Source organism: Carcharodon carcharias, chromosome 1 (assembly GCF_017639515.1).
Source record: "Carcharodon carcharias isolate sCarCar2 chromosome 1, sCarCar2.pri, whole genome shotgun sequence".
NCBI classification, from domain to species: domain Eukaryota; kingdom Metazoa; phylum Chordata; class Chondrichthyes; order Lamniformes; family Lamnidae; genus Carcharodon; species Carcharodon carcharias.
The window spans coordinates 50,197,937-50,223,956 of record NC_054467.1 but is presented as its reverse complement, the minus strand read 5'-3'; the positions used below and the strand labels follow the sequence as shown (position 1 = coordinate 50,223,956).

The window sequence follows — 26,020 nt, the reverse complement described above, 5'->3', positions numbered from 1 at the left end:
ACATATTGTCATTCCTTCATCGTCACTGAGTTAACATCCTGGAATTCTTACCTTACAACATTGTAGGAGTACCTTCACTACATGGACTACAGCAGTTCAGGAAGGTATCTTATCACCACCTTCTCAAGGGTAATTCGGGATGGGTGGTAAATGCTGGCATTGCCAGCAATATCCACAATCCAAAAATAATTTTTAAATAAAACAGAAAATCCATCTTGACAATGGTTGTATATTAATTAATGCAATATTATGCTTGCAATTACTGTGCATAGATGACTTCAGTGCATATGAAAAAGAACACCTTGGCATCTACTCTATTTAAAACATTTAAAGAGAAGAAAACTGTTCCCTGATGATTCACTGACACATGTCAAAAACAACATATTAAATACTTACAATAAACTTACTTGTATTGATATAGTTTCTTTTGTGTCCTCAAGATGTCCCAGCATTTCAAACCTAACAATTTATTTTTGGAGTGCTGTTACTCTTGTTAACACCAAAATATAAACTAAGTTGTAAGTATACCATCATCTCCTGACATTCAGTTCCCACAAAAATGGCTGCAACTCAGAAGTAAATTTGATATGACTTTTTAAGACTGACTGCTGGGCAGACAAAGCCAGAACAGATCTCCTCAGGCACACGTCTTTAATGAATCCAAGAAAGTTTGTTTTTGATTACAGCTGGTGTCATTAGAATGGGACTGACACATTAGAAAAAGCAGCCAAAGAAAAAATATAGAGACAGACAAATATCCCAGTTCGAATTATTGGATTATCCTAAGTTAGCTGAACTCAGCAGGTGCACTAACACAGAGTAATTACAATTGGCCTCTGTTTCCACAGGGCAACTCAGTAAAGCTAGTTGGAGTAGCATAGTGCATATGTCCCTCTCAGTTGTCTTTTAAAATGACAATCAAGGGTGTAGATATTTCCTAGGATTCTAATACAGGTGGGCAATTTAACCACCCAACCACAGACCAATGGCAGCTGAAAAACCAGCATTAAGAATCCCATTTTGAGACTTATAACACCCCTCACCAATGAAAATTTGGCAAAGTTCAGTTGCTAAAAAAGACATTTTGTTAAAGATTTTGGTCTTACACTCATTAGGACAATCGCAAGAATACCAAAGTTTGGGGAAGCAACAACTTTATACTGTATGAGAAGAGAGTACAGTATACAGTATGTCTTTTTTCAGCAACACTCAAGTTCTGTCCTACCAAATGACTTAAGGTAAAATTGGTGTCAAATCCTTCATGAATAGTAAACATGTTCGAGTTTCACCGCAGACAATGAATGCCTATTCCAGAAATTATGGCCTGAATTTTTCAGTCGGCAGGTGGATCGGTGGGACCAGGTGGGGGTGGCCGCCACCCGTGATCGGCTCCATGCCACCATTTTACATGGGCGGGCCAATTAAGACCCGCCCAGCATAAAACACGAGCGATAGTGCTCAGCGCTACTTATGTGGGCTTGCGCGCCAAAGAACGCTTCAATCTCCCTGAGGCAAGCAGCTGCCTCAGGAAGATTGAAGCGCTTCTGAAAAATTGTCAAATAATTGGATTAAAAATTTATTTAAACATGTCCCCTCATGTGATTGTGTCACGTGAGATGGGACATGTTTTTATATTTTGGAAAATGTTTTTATTTAATTAATAAAAGCTTTAGGAAACCTCATCCCGCTTGTGGATGAGGTTTCCTAAAAAACTTGAAGGCTGCTTAGCCTTTTCGCCTGCCCGCCAACCTTAAGGTTGGACGGGCAATGTTAACAATTACATTAATTACTTCCTTAATGGCCTTAATGAAATATTGCGAGATAGCACAATGACATCGGGACGCACGCTTGGTGTCATTTTACGCACTGGCATGTCGGACCCTTGCCCGCACACCGACTGAAAAATTCAGGCCTATGTTTACCTGTGGAATTCTCCAACAGAAAAATATGTTGGATTATTGTGTAAAGTTGTTCAGTTTTGAGTACACATATCATTAAATATGACAAATGACTGAGCTTGGTGGCAGAACCAAGTAGGAACAAATCATACCCAACTTCAAAAGGAATCTCTCAGAAAGTTGTTGATCAAATACATTCAGAATCTTAATAAACATGTTTACATCATCAAGATCAATGCATAAACCATACTCAGTGTACCTTATCTTGAAAGCAGTCCAATGGTTTATAAAATGAAGGAAATTGTAACTGTGGCCTGGATTTTTCCTATGGCAGGCGGGCTGGGCGGGAGCGAGTGGGGCCGCCCACAATCATCTGCATGCCACCACTTTACGTGGGAAAATCAATAATGCCCGCCCAGTGTAACACACGGCCGGTAGCACTCAGCACTACCTATGCAGGCAGGGGGAGGAGAGAGTCGGGGCCTGCGCTCTTTCACGTGCATGCGCATAAAAGAGCGTAGCTGAGGCACGGAGCTGCCTAAGGGAGATTGAATAGACAATAAAAAAGCTCAATAAATGATGTAAAAATTTATTTAAACATGTGACAGTGTCACATAAGTTGGGACATGTTTGTAAAAGTGGGAACAAATTAATTAAGTTTATTTTATAAAAGCTTCAGGAAACTTCATCCCGCCCGTGGATGAGGTTTCCTGAAAAACGTGAAGGTCGCTTGGGCTTTTCACCTGCCTGTCAACCTTAAGGATGGACAGGCAGCGTTCTTACATACTTTAATTAATCCCTTAATGGCCTTAATAGGCCCTTAACATTTCAGTGGGCGCACAGATGACTCCGGCACAGGTGCGTCAAACAAAATTTCGCGATGACATCGGGATGCACACCTGTCGTCATCACGTGTCATTTTACACATTGGTGTGTTTGGCCTGGCCCCGCACGCCGACCGGAAGATCCTGCCCTGTGTGTTTAAAAAATGACACTGTTGCTTCACGACTGAATTGTCATGGATACAAAGAAAGACTCTCAGACAGGTTCGAAGCCAATAATTTACAAAGTGAATACTGAGCTTGATCAAGGAAATTCCTGATTTTGGAAATATTTTCCTCACTCCGACATTGTCCGCATGGGTACCAACAACCTAGAGCAGCTAGAGACTATATTAAAAAGCAGAACCACAAAGGTAATAATCTCTAAATTAGCAAATGAACCATGAGCAAATTGCCAAAGGATAAGTAAGATCAGGGAGTTAAATGCATGGCTCAAAGATTAGTGTGAGAGAAATAGGTTTCGATTCGTGGGGCATTGGGACCAGTACTGGGGAAAGAGGGAGCTGTGCCATTGTGATGTTTTTCACCTGAAACATGCTGGGACCAATGTCCCAGCAAGTCATGTAACTAGGGCTGTAAAGAGGGCATTAACCTAAATGGGTGAGGGGGGGAGGGCTGAAATGAGAGAAGATTTGGAAAGCTATTGAGAAAGGACAAGGCAATAGTACAGGGTAGTGATATGGGTAATGGTAACTAGAGTGTGACAGGGTGGAACAGAGCATACAAACATAAGAGTAGGGAAAAAAAGGCTTTAAACTAACAGAAGGGGGGAATGGTTCAGGTAAAGGAAGATTTAGAAATCAAAAGATAAAAGTTGAGGCTGTAGGATAGTACACTGGTATGGGAAAAGACAAGAAGAGTGGGGCAGGTAGGAACAGAGAATTTAACAGTAATAGTGCAGCAGAGGGTAATAGCATATAATAGTAATAAAAAAAATTGAAATCACTTTACCTGAATGCATGGAGCATCCACAATAAGATAGTGGAACTAATGGCACAAATACAGATAAATGTTTGGATCTAATCGCCATTATAGCCCTGACAATAACGGATCATATAAAGACATCAGCAAGAAAGGATCTTGGCTCAGAAAATCAGGTAATAGACTCAGTAGGGGTGGACTTTAGGAATAGCATGGGTCAGAAAACACTAGGGGGAGTAGTTTATAGGCCCCCCTAATTGTAGTTATACCATTGGACAAACCATTAACAAGAAATTATTGGAGCTCTTAATAAAGACAAAATAGTTATGAGGGACTTTAATCTCCATATAGAATGGATCAATCAAATTGACAAAGAAGGGCTGGAAGATAAGTTTGTATAAATATTTTAGATCTAGTATAGTACATTGAGATGTGGTTAATTAGTAATGGATAGTAAAAGATCCACTGGGAAATAGTGGTCACAATACAATTGGATTCCATATTTAGTTTGAAAACAACAAACTTGAATCATGAACAAGAATCTTTAACAAAGCCAATTATGAGAGAGAGGACAGCTGTCAATGATTAATTGGGAAATAGACTGAAAGGTATGGCAGCAAATAAACAACAGGAAACAGTTAAAGAAACAGTTCAAAATAATCAACAAGAATATATTACATTGAAAAACAAAAACTCAGCAAGAAAAATTCATCCATGGCATACTACAGAGGTTAAGGATCATTTTGGATTAAAAGAAGAGGCTTATAATGTTGAAAAGAATGCTGTAAATCTGATAATTGGGAGCATTTGTAAACCAGCAAAGGGTCACCAAAAAAGGGAAAACAATTGAATATGAGAGTAAACTAGCCGGGAATATAAAAACAGATTGTAAGAGCTTTTACAAGTATATAAAAAGGAAGAGAGCAGCAAAAATAGACATTTGTCTCTTAGAAGCAAAGACAAAAGAAATTATCGTGGAAAATGACAAAATGGCAGAGGCATTGAACAAATATTTTGTGTCTGTTTTCACACCACCACCTGCAACTCCCCTCCAAGCCACACACACAACTATATCGCCATTCCTTCACTATTGCTGAGTCAAAATCATTGAACTCCCTCCCCCCAAACATTACTGTGTGTATACCTACAGCACATGGACTGCATAAGTTCAAGAAGGCAGTTCATCATCGCCTTCTCAAGGGCAATTAGGGATGAGCAATAAATATTATGGCCTAGCCCAATGAAAGAATAAAAAGACATGAGTTGCATAGCAGAAATAGATAACCTAGGGGCTAAAAAGTGAGGAATTAAGGAAATTAATATCAATAGAGGAAAGGTGCTGAAGAAATATAAGGGAGAATCCACCCATCTCCCTCTGACATTCGATGGCATTACCATCACTGAATGCCCCACTATCAATATCCTGGAGGTTACCATTGACTAGAAACTGAACTGGGCCTGCCATATAACTACTGTATCTACAAAAGCAGATCAGAGACTGGGAATTCTTCAGAGAGTGACTCACCTCCTGACTCCCCAAAACCTGTTCACCATCTACAAGGCACAAGTCAGGAGTGTGATGGAACACCAGTGGCAGCAGTGTGTACCATCTAAAAAATCCACCACAGCAACTCACCAATTCCTGAGCACCTTCCAAACCTAGGACTTCTACAGCCCAGAAGGACAAGGTCAGCAGATGCATGGGGACACCACCACCTGCAACTCCCCTCCAAGCCACACACACAACTATATCGCCATTCCTTCACTATCGCTGAGTCAAAATCATTGAACTCCCTCCCCCCAAACATTACTGTGTGTATACCTACAGCACATGGACTGCATAAGTTCAAGAAGGCAGTTCATCATCGCCTTCTCAAGGGCAATTAGGGATGAGCAATAAATATTATGGCCTAGCCCAATGAAAGAATAAAAACTAAAAGCCAACAAATGTTCAGGGCCCTATGGCCTACATCCTATTGTTCTAAAAGAAATGGCTGCAGAGATAGTGGATGATTTAGCTATGATTTTCCAAAATTCTCCAGATTCTGGGACAGTCCCAGCAGATTGGAAGGTAGCATATGTGACACCACTATTCAAGAAGGGGAGGAGAGAGAAAACAGAGAACCATGGGCCAGTTAGCCTGATATCAGTCATCAGGAAAGTTGTGCACTCTATTCCTAAGAAAACTTTAATAATGCACTTCAAAAATAATTGTATGATCAGACAAAGTCAACATAGTTTCATGAAAGCGAAATCTTGTTGGTCAAATTTATTAGAGTTTTTTGAGGATACAACTAGTGAAATAGATAAAGGGGAACCAGTAGACATAGTATACCTGCATTTCCAAAGGATATTCAATAAGGCATCATACAAAAGGTTAATAAGCAAAATAAGAGCTAATGGAGTTGGGAGTAATATATTAGCTTGGATAGAGGATTAGTAAATGGATAAGAAGCAGGGTAGGCATAAATGAAGCATTCTCAAGTTGGCAGGCTGTGAATAGTGGAGTGTCGAAAGGATCAGTGCTGGCATATCGCCTATTTACAATCTGTATTAATGACTTAGACAAAGTGACAGCAAACAATGTATCTAAATCTACTGATGATACAAAGCTAGGTGGAAATGCTATTTCTGAGCAGGACACAAAGAGGCTGCAAAGAGATATAAACAGCTTATGCGAGTGGGCAACAAGATGGCAGATGAAGTATAATGTGGGGAAGTGTGAGGTTATTCACTTTGGTCATAAGAATAGAAAAATAGAATTTGGAGTGATCTAATCCTCTATTAATAATCGCAGAGCAAACTTGAGATAGGGTAAAATCAGAGGGTTAGTTTATTGTACACACACTCAAAATGCAGGAGGGGGTGTTGCTACATAAATCCCAGTAATCTGAGATAATAAAAGTGGGATAAGGGAAAGAAAGAGATACTAGGGCAAAGACCACAAACAAAATAAGGATTATTTTTTCACATAATTCCAGAGCCCAGAATCAAAAGTCCAATGGGGTATTCCTTCAGGGGTTAGCAGGCTGAAGCTGATGCTGGGTAATCCACTTTTCCAGTAGCAAGTAGGTGGGGATGCAGGTATTCAAAAACCTGCACATACCCCTTTTCTGCTGCTGTCTACTGGATAGAAAATGGCAGTCTGCCTTAGTTCCACAAGGCAATATTACAGGTTTTCGCAGCTGGAGGGGGGGTGGGGGAGTGGGGCGGGGTGATCATGTGATATTACTTACACTTCTTCCCCTTGGATTGGACAAAGGATGTATATTCCTGGTTCGATTCTTGAGTTGGTTAAATGTGTCATCTATTAATAAGTTTAACAAAGGTTTCTGAGTGCTTTCTCCTCACAGATGGATCATCTCCAAAGGCCGGAGCCTGGCCTTAGAAATGTAAATAATCCTTGTCAAACCTCCCTGGAATTTGATCTCAGTAGTCACAAGGGGGTATGAGTGCCTCCTTAGAGATAATGAGGTTGCTGCTGTTCCTGAAGGCTGGAAATTCCTTTTGTATGAGTCATAGCTGGTCATGGCTTCGGTTACTTTGAAGCTTTTGTCCGTTTTTTAAAAATTTTTTTAAAAAATTATAGACTAGCCAGGATATGTTATAAGGATATAGAGTAAGGTCTTAGCCTCTGATATAGAACCACAGGAAAATTATGGTGCACAAAGAGGTCATTCAGCCCATCATGTCTGGGTCAGCATAAAAAAAAGAGAAGAAAAGAAACCACTCATTTTCAATCCCACTTTCCAGCACCTGGTCCGTAGCCTTGCAGGTTACAGTACTTCAGATATAGATCCAGGTACTTTTTAAATGAGTTGAGCAATTCAGCTTCAACCACTGATTCAGGCAGTGAATTCCAGGTGCCCACAATCCTCTGAGTGAAAACGTTTTTCTTCATGTCCTCTCTAAACCTTCTACCTTAAATCTATGACCCCTGGTAATTGACCCCTCAACTAGGGGAAACAAGTCTTTACTGTCAACCCTATCTAGACCCCTCATAATTTTGAACACCTCAATTAGGTCACCCCTTAACCTCCTCTGTTTTAAGGAAAACAACCCTAGCCTATCTCCTCATAGCTACAATTTTCAAGCCCTGGCAATGTTCTTGTAAATCTCCTCTGCACTCTCTCCACAGCAACTATGCCCTTTCTGTAATGTGGTGACTAGAACTGTACAAAAACTCCAGCTGTGGCCTAACCAACATTTTATACAATTCCATCATTTTCTATTCAATACCTTGCCCAATAAAGGAAAGCATTCCATATTCTTTCTTGACCACCTTATCCACCTGTCCTGCCACCTTCAAGGACCTTGTGGACATGCACTCCCAGGTCTCTCACTTTTCAACCCCTCTCAATATCCTCCCATTTATTGAGTATTCATTTGCTTTCCTTATCTCACACTTTTCCGGATTGAATTCCATTTTCCACTTTTCTGCCAACTCAGTCGAACTGGAGACAATATCTTGGCTATCAACAGTCAATTTTTGTGTCATCTGCAAATTTACCAATCATGCCTCCCACATTTAAGTCCAAATCATTAATATATACAACAAACAGCAAGGGCCCCAACACTGAGCCCTGTGGAACGCCACTGGAAACTGCTTTCCATTCGCAAAAAAATCCATCGACCAATACCCTCTGTTTCCGATCCCTCACCATCTTGACCTACATTCCCTGAAGTTTGGAATAATGAGAATTGAGCTCATTGATACATTCAAGGTTATGAAGAGAGGTTAATAGGATAAATAATGAGACATTGTTTCTCCTGACTGGGGAATCTAGAACAAGGGGCACAGTTTCAGGATGAGGGGTCGATCACTTAGGACTGGGATGAGGAGAAATTTTTTTCACTCAAAGGGTGGTGAATCTTAGGTATTCTCTGCAACAAGTAGTTGTGGATGTTCCATCGTTGACTATATTTAAGGCTGATATAGACAAATTTTAGGTCTCTTTGGGAATCATGGGGTATGGGGAGCAGGCAGTAAAGTGGAGTTAAAGCCCAGGTTCAGCCATGATCATGCTGAAAGGTGGAGCAAGCTCAGTCGGCTGTTTGGTTTACTCCTGCTTCTGTCTCTTGGTTGTGTCCTCTCCAGTTTTCTCCTTTCCTCTCTTCAATGTGCCAACATGTACTAAGATTCATCATTCAATCGTTACCCTCATCCAAATACACATTCTTCATGGTGATATAGAGTTATACAGAGGAGACACTGATTTAAACAATGCTCCCACACACAGTCCAAATATGCACATTCCTCAGCAGGACACACTGGATTAGAGTTAGGAATCATCACCTCAATGATGTTCCCCTCAATAGCAAAAGAGCACTGAGATAAATTGCAGCACATTTGCTGTAACCTTGACTCAAATTAAAGAAAGCCTCAAAAACATGAGATCAAACAAGGGACCCTTCTGTTTTTTATGTTTAAGCACCACACTAAACTTTACACTTAACAACAAAGCACTGGGAAATACAAAGTGAATCAAGTTCATTAAGCTTGCTGAAAGTACAGTTAAAAGAATTAGCATATACCAATACACTTTGATAAATAAGTGGATGAGCACCAAAGCATCTTTTCTGCCCCTTAATAATGAATAATCTTCATGAGCCACAACTGTCATCCAGTGCGACCATAAAGAATGATTTATTGATTTTGCACTATTGTTTTAAGGCATATGATTCAGAGTACTAGAACAGTGAGACAGAGGTGAAGAGTTTGAACCACTCTATGATGGGTGAGAAGATTGGCAGCTCAATTATTAACAGTGTGAATCCTGACCCCAACCTATGTTTTTTTTTAATTCATTCATGGGATGTGGGTATTGCTGGCTAAGCAAGCATTTATTGCCCATCCGTAATTGCCCTTGGGAAGATGGTGGTGAGCTGCCTTCTTGAACCACTGCAGCCCATGTGCTGTAGGTACACCCAAAGTATTGTTAGGGAGGGAGTTCCAGGATTATGACCCAGCAACAGTGAAGGAACAGCAATATATTTCCAAGTCAGGATGGTGAGTGACTTGGAGGGGAACTTCCAGCTGGTAGTGTCCCCATGTGTCTGTTTCCCTTGCTCTTCTTGATGGCAGTGGTCATGTGTTTGGAAAGTGCTAAAGAGCCTTGGTGAGTTCCTGCAGTGCATCTTGTAGATGGTACACACTGTTGCCACTGTGCATCGGTGGTGGAGGGAGTGAAAGTTTTTGGATGTGGTGCCAATCAAGTGGGCTGCTTTGTCCTGGATGGTGTCGAGCTTCTTGAGTGTTGTTGGAGCTGCACGCATCCAGGCAAGTGGAAAGTATTCCATCACACTCCTAACTTGTGCCTTGCAGGTGGGTGGACAGGCTTTGAGGAGTCAGGAGGTGAGTTATTTGCTGCAGAATTCCTAGCCTCTGATCTGCTCTTGTAGCCACAGTATTTATATGGCTGCTCCAGTTCAGTTTCTGGTCAATGGTAACCTCCAGGGTGTTAATAGTGGGGAATTCAGTGATGGTAATGGCATTGAATGTCAAGGGGCGATGGTTAGATTCTCTCTTGTTGGAGGTGGTCATTGCCTGGCTCTTGTGTGGCGCGAAGTTTACTTGGCACTTGTCAGCCTAAGCAGAGTTGCGAATGATGCTGAACATTGTGCAATCATCAGCAAGCAACTCCACTTCTGAGTTTATGATGGAAGGAAGGTCACTGATGAAGCAGCGGAAGATGGTTGGGCCTAGGACACTACCTGAAGAACTCATGGTGAATGTGTCCACTTCTAGTTTAACCCCAGGCAAGTTTGGGACATCTAATAACCCATTCTGAACAGATGGGGCAGTGATTATAACATTTAAATAAAGCCCAATGTTGTATTATCTCTTTCCAGACCAATACAAACAAAACTGGAGGCAGGCGTAGAAGTTGAACACAGATCTTCAATGGAGGTTTCTTCTTACTGCTGCTTTATGTGCTGCACTGCAGATGATCTAAATTGCTGCATAACATGACATTGCATCACCTCCTGTGATGATAAAATCAATTATATAATCATATATTTAAATGGATATACTACAAATACAGTAAGTCTTCACTTAAAAATTATGTTTGCATTCCTGAAAATAGCGACTTTGAGTGAAATGACTTTACGCAAACCACATTTTCCCATTAAAACCAATATACAAGTTGTAGTTAGGTTTTGTAAGTCTTTTGTCATCAGAGAAAAAAATTAATAGGTCCCCTTATGCAGACAATGATTCACAACACCTCTGAGGTGCCGTGAACCATGAAGCATTGAAAACCCGAGCCAACTCCATAAAAATTGTGGAAGACTAGAGCAATAGAGCCAGCCAGGTCTAGAGTGCAGGTTGCAGGCTTTTGACCCAAACCAGCCCTAGCCCTTTAAAAACCCTGATGAGAATTGGAAACCCGAGGAACCAGGTTCCAACTGTCAATTTCAAAGGGCTCACAAGTCATCCTGATTCAGTGAAAATCCAGGCCAGTATCTGCAGTGTGTACCATATACAAGATGCACTGCAGCAACTCGACAAGGCTCCTTCGACATCACCTACAAAACCATGACCTCAACCACCTAGAACGACAAGGGCAGCAGATACACAGGAAAACCAGCACCTGCAAGTTCGTCTCCAAATTACACACCATCCTGAGCTGGAACTATATTGCAGTTCCTTCAATGTTGTTGGCAATTATGAGTGGGCAACAAATGCTGGCCTTGTCAATGATGCTTACACCCCATGAATGAAATTTAAAAAAAGAACCGAAAACAGTTCTGGAGAAGAGTCACATTCAGCTTGAAAAATTGGCCTAGATTTTCTGTGCTGTGGAGACTCCACAGATCTTTGAAAATGGCAGAGAAGCCTGTGATCCGGAAGTCTTGCCCCATTTCTGACAAGACCCATTTTCGGAAAGCGGTAGTGCATGACTCACACATGAGGGAAACCCAAACTCAGCAAGGCCATCTGAACTCAGTGTTACTGTGCTATCATTGGGTCCATTGCCTCCTGAGGGTGAAAGGTGACCATGGAGGAAAACAAATACCGAGACAGGCTCTGAGATTTTGGCCCAGTTGCATAAAACGCTGTTAGGCCCACTAATCCTCACCTCTCACCCCAACTCCACCCACCCCCATAAGCCCCCCACACCATCTCCATGCTCCCTCATACCCAATGCCACCTCCATGACCCCATGCCACCTAAATGCCACCCATAACCCCCATTCTACCTCCACCTATCTTCATCTCCCCCATTCTGCCTTCATCGCCCCATACCACCTCCATGCCTGCCATACCCACATAGCCACTTACCCAGTATCCACTTTGCGCAGATCTCATGAGCCACGTGGAGATGTAAATAAAATCAAATTTTAACAATCTAAGAAAGCTCTGATTCAGACACACTGGATACTGAAAATAAATCCCCATATCACATTTTTAAATCCCTCAAGTGGTCAATTGTTATAAAAACAAAGCAACTTCCATTCACTAACCACATCAAAAACAGCTGTAATAACTTTTGGCAAATGTCAACAATGAAATCTATTGAAACAGCTGGAACAGATGGCTAATGTTTTTTTCTGCTAAGCTACAGTCTGTCAGTCAATGCACTCCAGCAGCTCATGTCTACTTTTACCCAAAGTGAAAGCTGCAGCCTGTTTTTTTTTCCATTTTTAAAAGGCTGGGGATTTAAATGACTACAGTTCATGACGTTAAAACAGACCTTATCCACCCATCAAGAGTATTTACACCTCCTCCATAAATTAGTGACCCCCAAACTGAGGGTTAAGGCCCTTAGAACAGCAAAAATGGTGTCTGCTCGAACTCACCTCTAATTTCAAAGGGCCCTCCTGCGTTTGGGTTTCCCGCCTATGTGATTTACACCCCACTCCTTTCCCCAGCTAGCAAAAATTGGATCTGACGGAAATATGCGGTGGGACTTCCACATCTGGGATGTGCCCGCCATTTTTAAGACCCCTTAACTCCTTACACCAAGCTCCAGCCTTTAGTCTTGAATTCTGTAAGCACCATCATGAATCACAGAGTGCAGAAGAGGCCCTTCGGCCCATTGAGTCTGCACCGACATGTAAGAAACACCTGACCTACCTACCTAATCCCATTTACCAGCAGTTGGCCCATAGCCTTGAATGTTATGATGTGCCGAGTGCTCATCCAGGTACTTTTAAAAGACAGACACAGACTCAGGATCTACATGTGCATTGATAACACCTGGCTCTACCTCATCAGCACCTTCCCCTCCTCTGCCTCTGTACTGTCAGATCATTTGCTCAATAAACTGTCTTGGATGAACCATATTTTTTTCTAACCTACCTGTCATTGTAAGACTTAGTCCCATCTTCTCTCAATCAAAAAGGCAGCCTGTTTCTACCTTTGTAACATCATCCAGTTGCTCTTCTATCTCAGCCCCAATTAGACGGGTCCATTCTGGGATTGGGCCTTGGACCTTAACTAGACCTTGGGAAGAGCTGCCAGCATCAGTCCTGCCTCCACAGCAAGCTCACCCTGCAGGAGAAATACAATTTGGACAATGGAGGAGGGCAGGGGGCACATCACCAAGTCTGTGAAGTGAGGGGCAGCACCCCGAATCCTCCTGGCTCTAAAGAAATGGAGTGATTTTCTACCTTAACAGGTGATATATAAATGTAACTTATTCTTGTTTTAGTTTATATTTTGAGGTTGATAGAATGCATTGATTGATCAAATGGGACACTTGATCTTCTGATCCAAGCTGGACCTTTATAGAGAGGTATAGAATGCAAATGCAAGACCTTGCACTTATTGCATGTGGCTATAATATAGCTGCAGACTAATTAAAATAACGTCAGTTAGAATGAAATATCATTCTAACCTCTGGAATTTTCCTCTTTACCTCTCTTTCTTCCTTTAAGATGCTCCTTAAAGACTATGTCTTTTATCAAACTTTTGATCATTTACCAGTATATACAGCTCAGTGTCAAATTTTGTTTGAAAATGTTCTTGTGAAGCACTTTGAAATCTTTTAATATGTTAAAGCCGCTATATAAACACAGGCTGTTGTAATAGGTCAGTACATCAGCAGACTTAACCTTAACTGATGTTGATGCAAACCTGTTGAAATTGACTTATTAAACTGAGTAGTGCGCCGTGTCTTTCAAAGTACTGTTGCTGAACTGACATAACAAAGGTTCGTTTAGATTGAGATTGAGGTTTTAGTTGAGATTATTCTTATCCTTTGCTGCGCCATGAAATTCCAGTGCACTGAAACCTTGTTTTAATTTACATGTAAATGTCATGCAATAACTGCTTAGACGTTACCATCTGGGGTGCTTGCAATGCGCTGAACATGAAGCATTCATAGTATTTTCCCACTAAGGAACCAGCTTAGGGGAAAAATCCTACTGTTTTGTAATCATTATTATTCTAGGAGACCAAACTTCACCAGTTGCTTTACTACTGGGAGAAAAGGAACAGGCAGCTGTGTGTTGGAGTCCCTGCAGAAAAGGAATGCATAACCAAAGCAAAAGCACTGCTTTTCTATCTGGCCCTCTTTCATTGCATTCCTCTGGTGTTCACTGTAAAACATCATAGAGACAGTATTCCTGTCCTATCCTGTTATTTTCCTCAACTGAAAAAACAGGGTGATTCAACCAATCCACACATCACTCTAGGTGCTTCTCTTAAGGTTTGGTCTCTCAACCTCGTCCCTGGGATGGCACTCTCTTATTGAACTTCTCTCCTTTGCAACTCTATCCATGACCATCCCATTGCCCTTTCTGCCTAGTTTCCTCTTGTCCACTGCTTAAGATTTTCTGCTCCTAATAGAAGGCGCATTTTAGCCGGAATTACAAGTTCAAACTACAAACTTAAAGCTACCTTTATAGAGCACATGTCTCTGCTTGTTCTGTTTTTATTGGGCTCTTTGCAATGTCTGAAGCTCTGCTCAAAGTTTATTCTGGATTCCCTAGCATTGCAAAGGAGGAGGGGTGATCCTGATAGTAAAGGTTGACATAGGACAATATTGAGAAAGGATCTGGCCTCAGAAGGTCATGAAGTAGAATCAGTGTGGGTGGAAATTAGGAATAGGCAGAGTCAGAAAACACTGGTGGAAGTAGTTTATAGGCCCCCTAACAGTAGTTATATTGTTGGGCAGAACAATAAGCTAGAAATTATTGAAGCTTGTAACAAAGGCAATGTAATAATTGTGGGGGACATTACTCTTCATAAAGACTTGGATAATCAAATTGACAAGAGTGGCCTAGAAGATAAGCTTGTAAAATGTTTTCATGGCAGTTTCTTGGAGCAATACATTGTGGAACCAACTAGCGATAAAGCTATCTTAGATCTAGTATGTGTAATGAAGCACGGTTAATTAGTAATGTGGTAAAAGATCCTCTAAGAAATAGTGATCACAGTGCCATTGAATTCCATGTTAAGTTTGAAAGTGACATATTCTAATCACAAACAAGAATCTTAAACTTAAACAAAGCCAATTAAATAGGTATGGCGAGGACTGGCAAAGGTTTATTGCATAGACTAAAACGTATATGGAGGTAAATGAACAGTGGGAAGCATTTAAAGAAGCAATACAAAACCTTCAACAAAAATATATTCCGTTGAAAAGCAAAAACTCAATGAGAAAGGCCCATCTGTGACTCACTCAGGATTAAATGAAGAGGCTTACAAGGTTGCAAAAATAATGATGCCTGGCGTGTTGAAGCGGCGAGGCGATGGCACGGTGGATGAATGAGAGCCCACCCGCCATCAAAATGGCATGTTTCCAGGGAATGCATAACTAATGGGGCGAATTTGTGGTGATACAGCGTGAAAACCCACTATTGTGTCCGGCGGGTAACATTGTTTTACCTGCCCGCTCCCACACCTAGTGCAAATCTCAGACAATTCCACCCCTGGGCATATATTGTTGTTCCTTCAACATTACTAAGTGAAAATTGTGAAAAATCCTAACTGAACAACATTGTGGGAAAACTTTTAGCAAGATTGTTGTGGTTCAAGACAGCAGCCTACCATCCTTCTCAAGGGCAACTAAGGATGGGCAAATAAATACAGACCATGCCAGTGATGCCCACTTCCAGAGAATTTATTTTAATAGTTCTCCCACTGCCAATGACCCAACTGAGATCTGTAAACTCACTGAGAACAATTAGAAGCATTGAGATTGAAACACAACCACAGATGAGAATTCAACATCTTAGTCTTCAAACTTTGTTATGTTTCCTAAATTCCTGCTGTTGGCTTGTTCTCCCCTATTTTGCCAAAAAAACTGTGGCAACCTAATCTACATTCTTACTTTTTTTTAAACTAAAGAACTTAAAATTAGAATGTAGCACAATTTGTTTTTCTTCAACCACTTTTAGTGCTAATTTGACCAAAGAATTCAAAACATGAGGTATTCATACAGGTTTCAAAAACCCATTATAAATTTCAAGTGTTATCATCACTTTTCATACCCTCAACACAATAATGAATAAAAACCTGCTCTCTCCAATGTCCTACGATGTTCTATGTCACAACGCGAACAATGAAATCAACAGAAAAGGTTCAGTTGAAACAAAAGTAGTACAGATCCTCGACTCCTCAAGCAGCATATCTGCCTCAGGAAACCCATAATTTTCCTTCCACCAACTTTCATTTATTACTTGGAAGATGTGAGTCTACGTAGGGTAGAGGAACAAATGGATCTCTGAGTACAAATACATCAATCACAGGTCAGCAAGGCTATAAAGAAAAAGCAAACCAAGCACTAGGCTTGATTTCTAGAGGCATAGAATTGAAAACTAGGGAAGTTACGTTCAACTTTGATCAGACCACACTTAGAGTGCTGCGTGCAGTCCTGGTCGCCATTTTATAAGAAGGATATCAAGGAACTAGGTAGGGTGCAGTGAAGATTTACAAGATGATATCAGAAATGCATGGGTATACATACAAGGGAAGGATTGACAGACTGGGTCTCTTTTCTCTTGAAAAGAGACTGAGGGGTGACCTAATAGAGGTCATTAAAATTATGAAGGGTTTTGATAGAGTGGATATACAGAGAGAATGTTTCCTCCTGAGGGGAAAAGCATCACTAAAGGCCATTAGCAAAAAATCCAGTAGGGAATTCAGAATTAATTTCTCTACCCAAGGAGTAGTGGACAGGTTGGGCCCTATATCTTTCTATGCCTTATACCCTATGTAATCCCAAGTAAACATTTTCCCTGTATCCACTCTATCCTATGAAATCGGATGTATTAGATGGCAAATCATGAGCTCAGTACTGTAATTTTCTGAGATATTCTACCTGTAAGGGGTAGGCCTCGTTGTGAGTGCCTGATTGCAGATCCACTCTCCCAAGTCCTCTCTTCTTATAGCATGTATTATAAATCATAGATTACCCAAATGGTGTTGAGTCTACAATTTTCAACCTCATTGGAGCTATGCAGGACTTGTGAAGTGAGTCATGCAATTGCAAATGAATCAAATGTCAGAACCTAAATTTACTTTATCAAATGCTGCAGGCCATCTACATCTGTCTGAAACGGGAACCTAAAGAAGTCATATTATTGAATTGTCACAGGTCTGTGGCTCCTAACTAGCAACAACAATCTATATTGCATCTTGAACATAGTAAAATGGCCAAAATGGTGGAGAGATTAAAATTGGGTGTATAAATTCAAAACACTAAAATAAAACATGCTGACATCTTCTGGAATATAAATCTATACTGGATAGCTTCCCTATTGGTTCAGATGGCAATTTGTATTTGAATCACATTGTTCAGAAGATCCATTGTTTTATTCCTACTTTTCTCAATGTTTGCCCAACTCAGTTGGAGCAGTATAATGGGCTGTGACATTTAGTATTTGGGGCTGAATTTTTAAAGAGGTCATGTTCTGGGTCGGGAGAGGGGGACCGCATTTGGCACCACTGGCCTTCGTCCCCATTACGATTCCGACTCCAAGCCATTTTGAAAGAGGCCAGCTCAAGGTGGGATTGACTACCCGCTGGCAAGCAGCTAATTTGGGGTAATTATGTTTAATTAAGGGGCTTATTAAGGTTCCATTCAGGAGCCGGCTGGGATTTCCAAGGACAGCCCAAGTCATGATGGGCTCAGGGCGGGAAGAGGAACGGGATACAATGGACCCCATACACCCATGGCTGCTGACCAACCCCTGGAGCGGTTTCCCTTCCAGGATTATAGCCAGGAAGCTGTGGCATTTTAAAAAACAAAGTTAATTTACCTGTCTTCGTTCCTCGCTAGCTGCATCTTCACATTGGTAGCTTCCACCTTTGCCAATGGGATTGACGATCTGAGTGCTGGAGGGCCTCCCATTGGGTCTCCAGCTTCGAGAGCGTGCCCACCATCCCTGATTGGACAGTGAGCCCACTTCCTGGCCTTTAATTGGCTAAGCATTAAAGACGCAGTGGGTGGGATCTGGAACTAGCCCCATATCCACTTCCCGATTAAAAATTCAGCCGCTATTCTCAGCTGCCGAAGGGGAAATCCAAATTTGATTCTCACTCCTGATCAAAATAAAGAATGCTTCCAAGGTTGACACCTTATTTTCTAATTTTCCATTGCCATGAGCATTCTAGTGTGTTTCCTGCTGGAATACTTGAGGTTAAACTTATTAATGCAATCATTATTAACACATAACGTCATTGTAAAGAATGGCGATGTTCCCTGGCGATGATGAGTGAACTAATGGAGAATGTGAATTTCTTAAAGTCAACAAAAGTGATAATTTGAATTACAATATTATATTCTAATAAGAAACTCTAAATTTATAGCTGCCAGAGAGTAAAGCAATAATATTTATATATGATTTAAAAATGACTGCAATTATTTATCCAGCAGGGATTATGATTAAAAAGATTATCTTAATCTAATTTAAATACTTAAATACTCCTGATCACGATCTGGCAATCTCTGCTGGGACCTCAGGCCTGTGAACTATATGGAAGGACTGAGTTTTGATTTCCCCCATGGAAATGAATACCCAATGTCTGGAATCACACATGACAACTGACTTCTCAAGTGAAGTACTGAAGGGTAACTGTTATCTGTAGACTCATTCAGTGTCAACAGCTTCATGACTGGATGAAAAGGGAGATGGAAAGTTAAGAGGGGAACAAACAATTACGTGGAATCAATATAGCATTGATTCGCCTATGATTGTAACTGCAGAATACCACAATGGTTGCCTTTGCAGTGTTATGCCCTGGTGGACATATATCAGGTTGCCTTCATGGTCAATAACTCATTAATAATTTTAATTGAAAAATGCAGGTGTCAAAACATGGCTAACATCAACCTGCATCTTCTGAGCTACTATGCTTCCTAAATGGCCTGCCTGCTCGTCTATTAGCAGAAACAGAAGTGACCCATTTACTTTCCAGTTGCTCTGATAGAGTTGTGCTGGAAAATCATGATTGAGCTTGAAGTTTGCAGTTTCCTTAACAACACAACAGGAATATTCCAGTGGATACTTTGTATTCTTGCTCTTGTTACCATGGCATGTTGAATTGCAGGGTTGGGGCACAGAAGGTCAGGAAGAGAACTGAGTTCTTTGTTATAAATACTGCTGTCTGAATATGACATTGGAGCTGCTCTGCAATTCAGTATCTCTAATACATTTTGCTGTTGCCTAGCCTGGGAAGGTCCCATTAAATTAAAAAATTATTAGTGTGTATATAAGCATATATCATCAAACTGAATTATCTTTGAAGCATGCAGACAATTATACTGAAAGGTGGAAGCTTTAGGATCCCAGTTACACATGGAGATCTCTGGAACATTTCTGACACTGAATTTACTTCAGTTTATACACAGATTCCTATAGCTTTTCTTGTCAAAAGCAATATTTTTTTGAGTGGAATATTAAATTGTAAGCAACTGGTACAAGAAAAGTCGGTTAACCAATTATGACCTCAATAGGTTGCACAGATTTTTTTTGATTCATGTTTTGCTCCAAAAATCAGATAACAATCAGTACTGTGTTATGATCTTTGACCCAGAAACAGTACAGTAGGGAAAACTTGTATTTCATTAAAAGGTATGTGGAACCTCTAATTGTTTTTACAAATGTTTGAAAAATACTTTTAAGAGTTTGCATAAATTATAAAGGGATTAATTGTAATTTTATTGGATAATAAGAATACTAGTCTATGTGATCTGGTGACCTGGAAGTAGTACCAACAGGAAGTTATGAAAGAAGCCATATGGCTGGTAGACACAAAGGGGAACTACAACAGAGGAGCTATAGGGTGAAGGTGATTAGTGCAGAGATGCAGACAAACAGAGAACCAGAAACAGAAAGAGTAAGATGGAGAATTCTTGTGGAGAAACTGCAAATAGCTTTCAGGAATAGGTCAGTTTTTCTGTTCAGCAGAAAAGCAGGCAAGAGTTCTTGGAGGTACTGTACAAGCTAGCTAAAAAGGTCTAAAACTTGAACAGCTGTGTGAATAGTTCAGAGATGCTATTGAATGTGGTGTTTTCCCAGAAGTGGCCAAACCATGAACTGGGGTGTTATTGGTTGGTCAGTTGAAAACAAACTCTGGAAAGCCATTTCTGCCAACTCCAGCATGATGCCACCACCAAACACATCTTCCCTTCACCACCCCAGCGGCATTCCGTAAGGATCATTCCCTCCGTGACACCCTGGTCCACTCCTCCATCACCCCCTACACCTCAAACCCCTCCCACGGCACCTTCCCATGTAACCGCAGAAGATGCAACACCTGCCCCTTTACTTCCCCTCTCCTCACCGTCCAAGGGCCCAAATACTCATTTGAAGTGAAGCAGCATTTCACTTACACTTCCCTCAACTTAGTTGCTCCCAATGCAGTTTCCTCTACATTGGAGAGACCAAGCGCAGACTGGGTGACTGCTTTGCAGAACACCTTTGTTCTGTCTGCAAGCATTAGCCAGACCTCCCTGTCGCTTGCCATTTCAACACTCCACAGTGCTCTCATGCCCACATGTCCGTCCTTGGCTTGTTGCATTGTTCCAGTGAAGCTCAACGCAAACTGGAGGAACAGCACCTCATCTTCCGACTCGGCACTTTACAGCCTTCCGGACTGAATATTGAGTTCAACAATTTTAGATCATGAACTCTCTCCTCCATCCCAACCCCCTTTCCGATTTTCCCCATCCTTTTTGTTTTTTTCAATAATTTATATAGAGTTTTCTTTTCCCACTATTTCCATTATTTTTAAATATATTTCCATCCATTGTTTATCTCTACCTTTTAGCCTTTTTGACATAATTTTTATTATAGATATATTCATGTGAGTGAGTCTATGTGGGGACATTTTTTCAGACTTTCCAAATCTTTATTTTTGATTTTAAAATTCTTCAAGTCCCCGAGGGAGCTCTCTGCCTTCAGAGAGCTTTCATTGTGCGCCACCCCACGCCTGCGCAGACTTCAGTGCTTGCCCTCCTCCCACCCCCACCATAGCAGCGCTGAGCCTTTCAGTATGCGTTTTACACTGGCTGGCCAGCCAGCGTGAAATCGCGGGTCGGGGGCCAACCTTGGGCGCCGGAATGTTTCCCGGCCACTCCCAGGCCCGCTTGCTGCACCTGCACGATGACCCAAAAATCCTGTCCAAGGTTCTCCATTCTCTCTCTCTCTCTTCTCCCACTCCCAGTGTAAACTGCAGGTGGATTCCTACCAGACTCCATCCAATATTCTTCAGCTGAGTTGATTCCTGAAAAAGAGCCAAAGCTAAAGTACAGGAAGCAACCAATGAACCTACCCAAGTGCACTGGTGCTGTCATTATGGGAAAATGGGAAATTTCGGTCTTTGTCTTTACTAAGAGTGATAGTCAAGACTAATATCACTATAAACAAGAGTTTGATGGCTTAAAAATCATGTCTGTTCTGACACTGCTCGCACTTTCTCAGCCTGCCTGACACTAATGCCTGAAATAACTGAAAGTTAAATTTCTAGGTGGATAGCACCAAAATGAACAACAACTTCCACTTATTCAGCACCTTTACCTTAATAGAATGTCCCAACGCATCTCACAGGAGCATTACCAAACAAAATTTGACATTGAGCCACCTAAGTAGGCATTAAGGCAGATGACAAAGGTACATCAAAGAGATAGGCTTTAAAGAACATCTTAAAGGAGGAAAGGAAGGTCGAGAGGCAGAGAGCTTTAAGGAGAGAATTCTAGAGCTTAGGCATCTGAAAGCATAGCCTTCAATGCTGGAGCAATTAAAATTGACCATCTCAAGAGTTCAGATTTAGAGGAGTGCAGTTAGTTGAAGGTCTGGAGGAGGTTGTTGAGGGAGAAAGCAATTTTTGACATAGGGGGTTTTCAAAACAAGGGTGAGAATTTCACTCTTAGTCATTGCTTAACCAGGAGTCAATATCGGTCAGTGAGGACAGAGGTGATTGCTGAAGGGGACTTGATGGGTGTTAGGATCTGACAGCAGAGTTTTGGATGAACTTAAGGTTATGTCGGGTGAAAAATGGAAGGCTGACCAGAAGTACATTGGAATAGTCAAGGGTAGAGAAAACAGAGGCCTAGACAATGGTTTTCACAGCAGATGAGCTAAAGCAGGGGTGGAGTTGTGCAATGTTGCAAAGGTGGAAGGAGGAATCTTAGTGATATGGTTGGAAGGTCAACTCAGGATCAATACAGCACCAAGATTTCACTGAGGTTTGTTTTAAATGGGAGAGGGATGGAGTCAATGGCTAGCAAGCAGAGTTTCTGTTAAGTTTACACAAAGTAGTCCTGCAGAAAATCCTATGGAAGCAAAGAAAATACTTTACTTTGCACAGTCATATATGATCACAAAACAAAAATTCACTTACTTCAGGCATCCACACCATATAAATTGATAAAAACAAAAATAAAAACAAAAAAACTGCGGATGCTGGAAATCCAAAACAAAAACAGAATTACCTGGAAAAACTCAGCAGGTCCGGCAGCATCGGCGGAGAAGAAAAGAGTTGACGTTTCGAGTCCTCATGACCCTTCGACAGAACTTGCGTTCGAGTCCAAGAAAGAGTTGAAATATAAGCTGGTTTAAGGTGTGTGTGTGGGGGGCGGAGAGATAGAGAGACAAAGAGGTGGAGGGGGGCGCGGAGTGGTTGTAGGGACAAACAAGCAGTGATAGAAGCAGATCATCAAAAGATGTCAACGACAATAGTACAATAGAACACATAGGTGTTAAAATTAAAGTTGGTGATATTATCTAAACGAATGTGCTAATTAAGAATGGATGGTAGGGCACTCAAGGTATAGCTCTAGTGGGGTTTTTTTTTATATAATGGAAATAGGTGGGAAAAGGAAAATCTTTATAATTTATTGGAAAAAAAAAGGGAAGGGGGAAACAGAAAGGGGGTGGGGATGGGGGAGGGAGCTTACGACCTAAAGTTGTTGAATTCAATATTCAGTCCGGAAGGCTGTAAAGTCCCTAGTCGGAAGATGAGGTGCTGTTCCTCCAGTTTGCGTTGGGCTTCACTGGAACAATGCAGCAAGCCAAGGACAGACATGTGGACAAGAGAGCAGGGTGGAGTGTTAAAATGGCAAGCGACAGGGAGGTTTGGGTCATTCTTGCGGACAGACCGCAGGTGTTCTGCAAAGCGGTCGCCCAGTTTACGTTTGGTCTCTCCAATGTAGAGGAAACCACATTGGGAGCAACGAATGCAGTAGACTAAGTTGGGGGAAATGCAAGTGAAATGCTGCTTCACTTGAAAGGAGTGTTTGGGTCCTTGGACGGTGAGGAGAGGAAGTGAAGGGGCAGGTGTTGCATCTTTTGCGTGGGCATGGGGTGGTGCCATAGGAGGGGGTTGAGGAGTAGGGGGTGATGGAGGAGTGGACCAGGGTGTCCCAGAGGGAGCGATCCCTACGGAATGCCGATAAGGGGGGTGAAGGGAAGATGTGTTTGGTGGTGGCATCATGCTGGAGTTGGCGGAAATGGCGGAGGATGATCCTTTGAATGCGGAGGCTGATGGGGTGATAAGTGAGGACAAGGGGGACCCTATCATGTTTCTGGGAGGGAGGAGAAGGCGTGAGGGCGGATGCGCGGGAGATGGGCCGGACACGGTTGAGGGCCCTGTCAACGATCCGGTACATCGATGATTACTTCGGTGCCGCTTCATGCTCTCGTCAGGACTTGGAAAAATTTATTAATTTTGCTTCCAATCTCCACCCCTCCATCATTTTCACGTGGTCCATCTCTGACACTTCCCTTCCCTTCCTTGACCTCTCTGTCTCAATCTCTGGTGATAGACTGTCCACCAATATCCATTACAAACCCACCGACTCCCACAGCTATCTCGACTACAGCTCCTCACACCCTGCTTCCTGTAAGGACTCCATCCCATTCTCTCAGTTCCTTCGCCTCCGTCGCATCTGTTCCGATGATGCTACATTCAAAAACAGTTCCTCTGACATGTCCTCCTTCTTCCTTAACCGAGGTTTTCCACCCACGGTCATTGACAGGGCCCTCAACCGTGTCCGGCCCATCTCCCGCGCATCCACCCTCACACCTTCTCCTCCCTCCCAGAAACATGATAGGGTCCCCCTTGTCCTCACTTATCACCCCACCAGCCTCCGCATTCAAAGGATCATCCTCCGCCATTTCCGCCAACTCCAGCATGATGCCACCACCAAACACATCTTCCCTTCACCCCCCTTATCGGCATTCTGTAGGGATCGCTCCCTCCGGGACACCCTGGTCCACTCCTCCATCACCCCCTACACCTCAACCCCCTCCTATGGCACCACCCCATGCCCACGCAAAAGATGCAACACCTGCCCCTTCACTTCCTCTCTCCTCACCGTCCAAGGACCCAAACACTCCTTTCAAGTGAAGCAGCATTTCACTTGCATTTCCCCCAACTTAGTCTACTGCATTCGTTGCTCCCAATGTGGTCTCCTCTACATTGGAGAGACCAAACGTAAACTGGGCGACCGCTTTGCAGAACACCTGCGGTCTGTCCGCAAGAATGACCCAAACCTCCCTGTCGCTTGCCATTTCAACACTCCACCCTGCTCTCTTGCCCACATGTCTGTCCTTGGCTTGCTGCATTGTTCCAGTGAAGCCCAACGCAAACTGGAGGAACAGCACCTCATCTTCCGACTAGGGACTTTACAGCCTTCCGGACTGAATATTGAATTCAACAACTTTAGGTTGTAAGCTCCCTCCCCCATCCCCACCCCCTTTCTGTTTCCCCTTTCCCTTTTTTTTTCCCAATAAATTATAAAGATTTTCCTTTTCCCACCTATTTCCATTATATAAAAAAAAACCCCACCAGAGCTATACCTTGAGTGCCCTACCATCCATTCTTAATTAGCACATTCGTTTAGATAATATCACCAACTTTAATTTTAACACCTATGTGTTCTATTGTACTATTGTCGTTGACATCTTTTGATGATCTGCTTCTATCACTGCTTGTTTGTCCCTACAACCACACCGCCCCCCCCCTCCACCTCTTTGTCTCTCTATCTCTCCGCCCCCCACACACACACCTTAAACCAGCTTATATTTCAACTCTTTCTTGGACTCGAACGCAAGTTCTGTCGAAGGGTCATGAGGACTCGAAACGTCAACTCTTTTCTTCTCCGCCGATGCTGCCGGACCTGCTGAGTTTTTCCGTATAAATTGACAATGATTAATGATATTGCAGCCAACCATTCACAGATTACTGCACCGGAAACCAAAGGAAACTTCATAAGGCACCAATCCACTTAAACCAGGGAAAACTAAATATACAGAATTCCAATTTTTCTTACATCCCTTACCATCAACTACTTAGTGGATTTCAGAGTAGCAAATTCCTTTGAGGGTCCAATATGACGTGTCTCGTGGTGGGGCGACAAGCATAAATGTCTGTGATGCCACACATCATGAGTTATTTAGCACAGCTGTGGCATTGTTGAAAGGCTCCAAATGTTTAAAGAAAAAGAATATGAAGTATAGTCACCCTGTCCACTCTTGCAGAACACCTTGCAGCTGACAATTAAAATTTGCACAGAGGTACAGGGCAGGATTCCCGTCCCATGGGTGGGCTCGTGCCTGACCCAATCAGGCGTAAAATCACCCGTGATGATGTCGGGCAAACGTCCCGACGTCATCGCACACTCGCGTAATATTTCAGTCGGTGGGCACGCGCGAGAGTCAGCAGCGCACCCACCGACAATTAAGAAGCCTATTAAGGCCCTTAAGCAGATTAATTTGTATTTTTCGCTGCCTGTCCAACTGTTCAGTTGACAGGTGGGTGAATCGACCAGGTGGCCTTTGGATTTTTTATGAAACCTCATCCACAGACAGGATGAGGTTTCCAGAAGTAATTAAAATAAAATAAATTTTTTAAAACATCTTAAATGTGTCCTTCTTCATGTGACTAAGTCCAACGGTCCCA

At 42.1% G+C, this 26,020-nt stretch overlaps 1 protein-coding gene and 1 long non-coding RNA gene across 2 annotated transcripts in view; both read right to left on the bottom strand.

Annotated features, from left to right (window-relative positions):
• The window catches only part of pdgfc (platelet derived growth factor c), a 443,053-nt gene that overhangs the window by 175,659 nt on the left and 241,374 nt on the right, over nucleotides 1–26,020 (bottom strand). The window lies entirely within an intron of this gene.
• Nucleotides 2,472–18,052, bottom strand: LOC121277950. Its single transcript, XR_005943027.1, has 2 exons — nucleotides 17,875–18,052; nucleotides 2,472–2,871 (listed from the first exon to the last, which is right to left on the bottom strand). It is a non-coding gene; the product is annotated as an uncharacterized LOC121277950 (long non-coding RNA).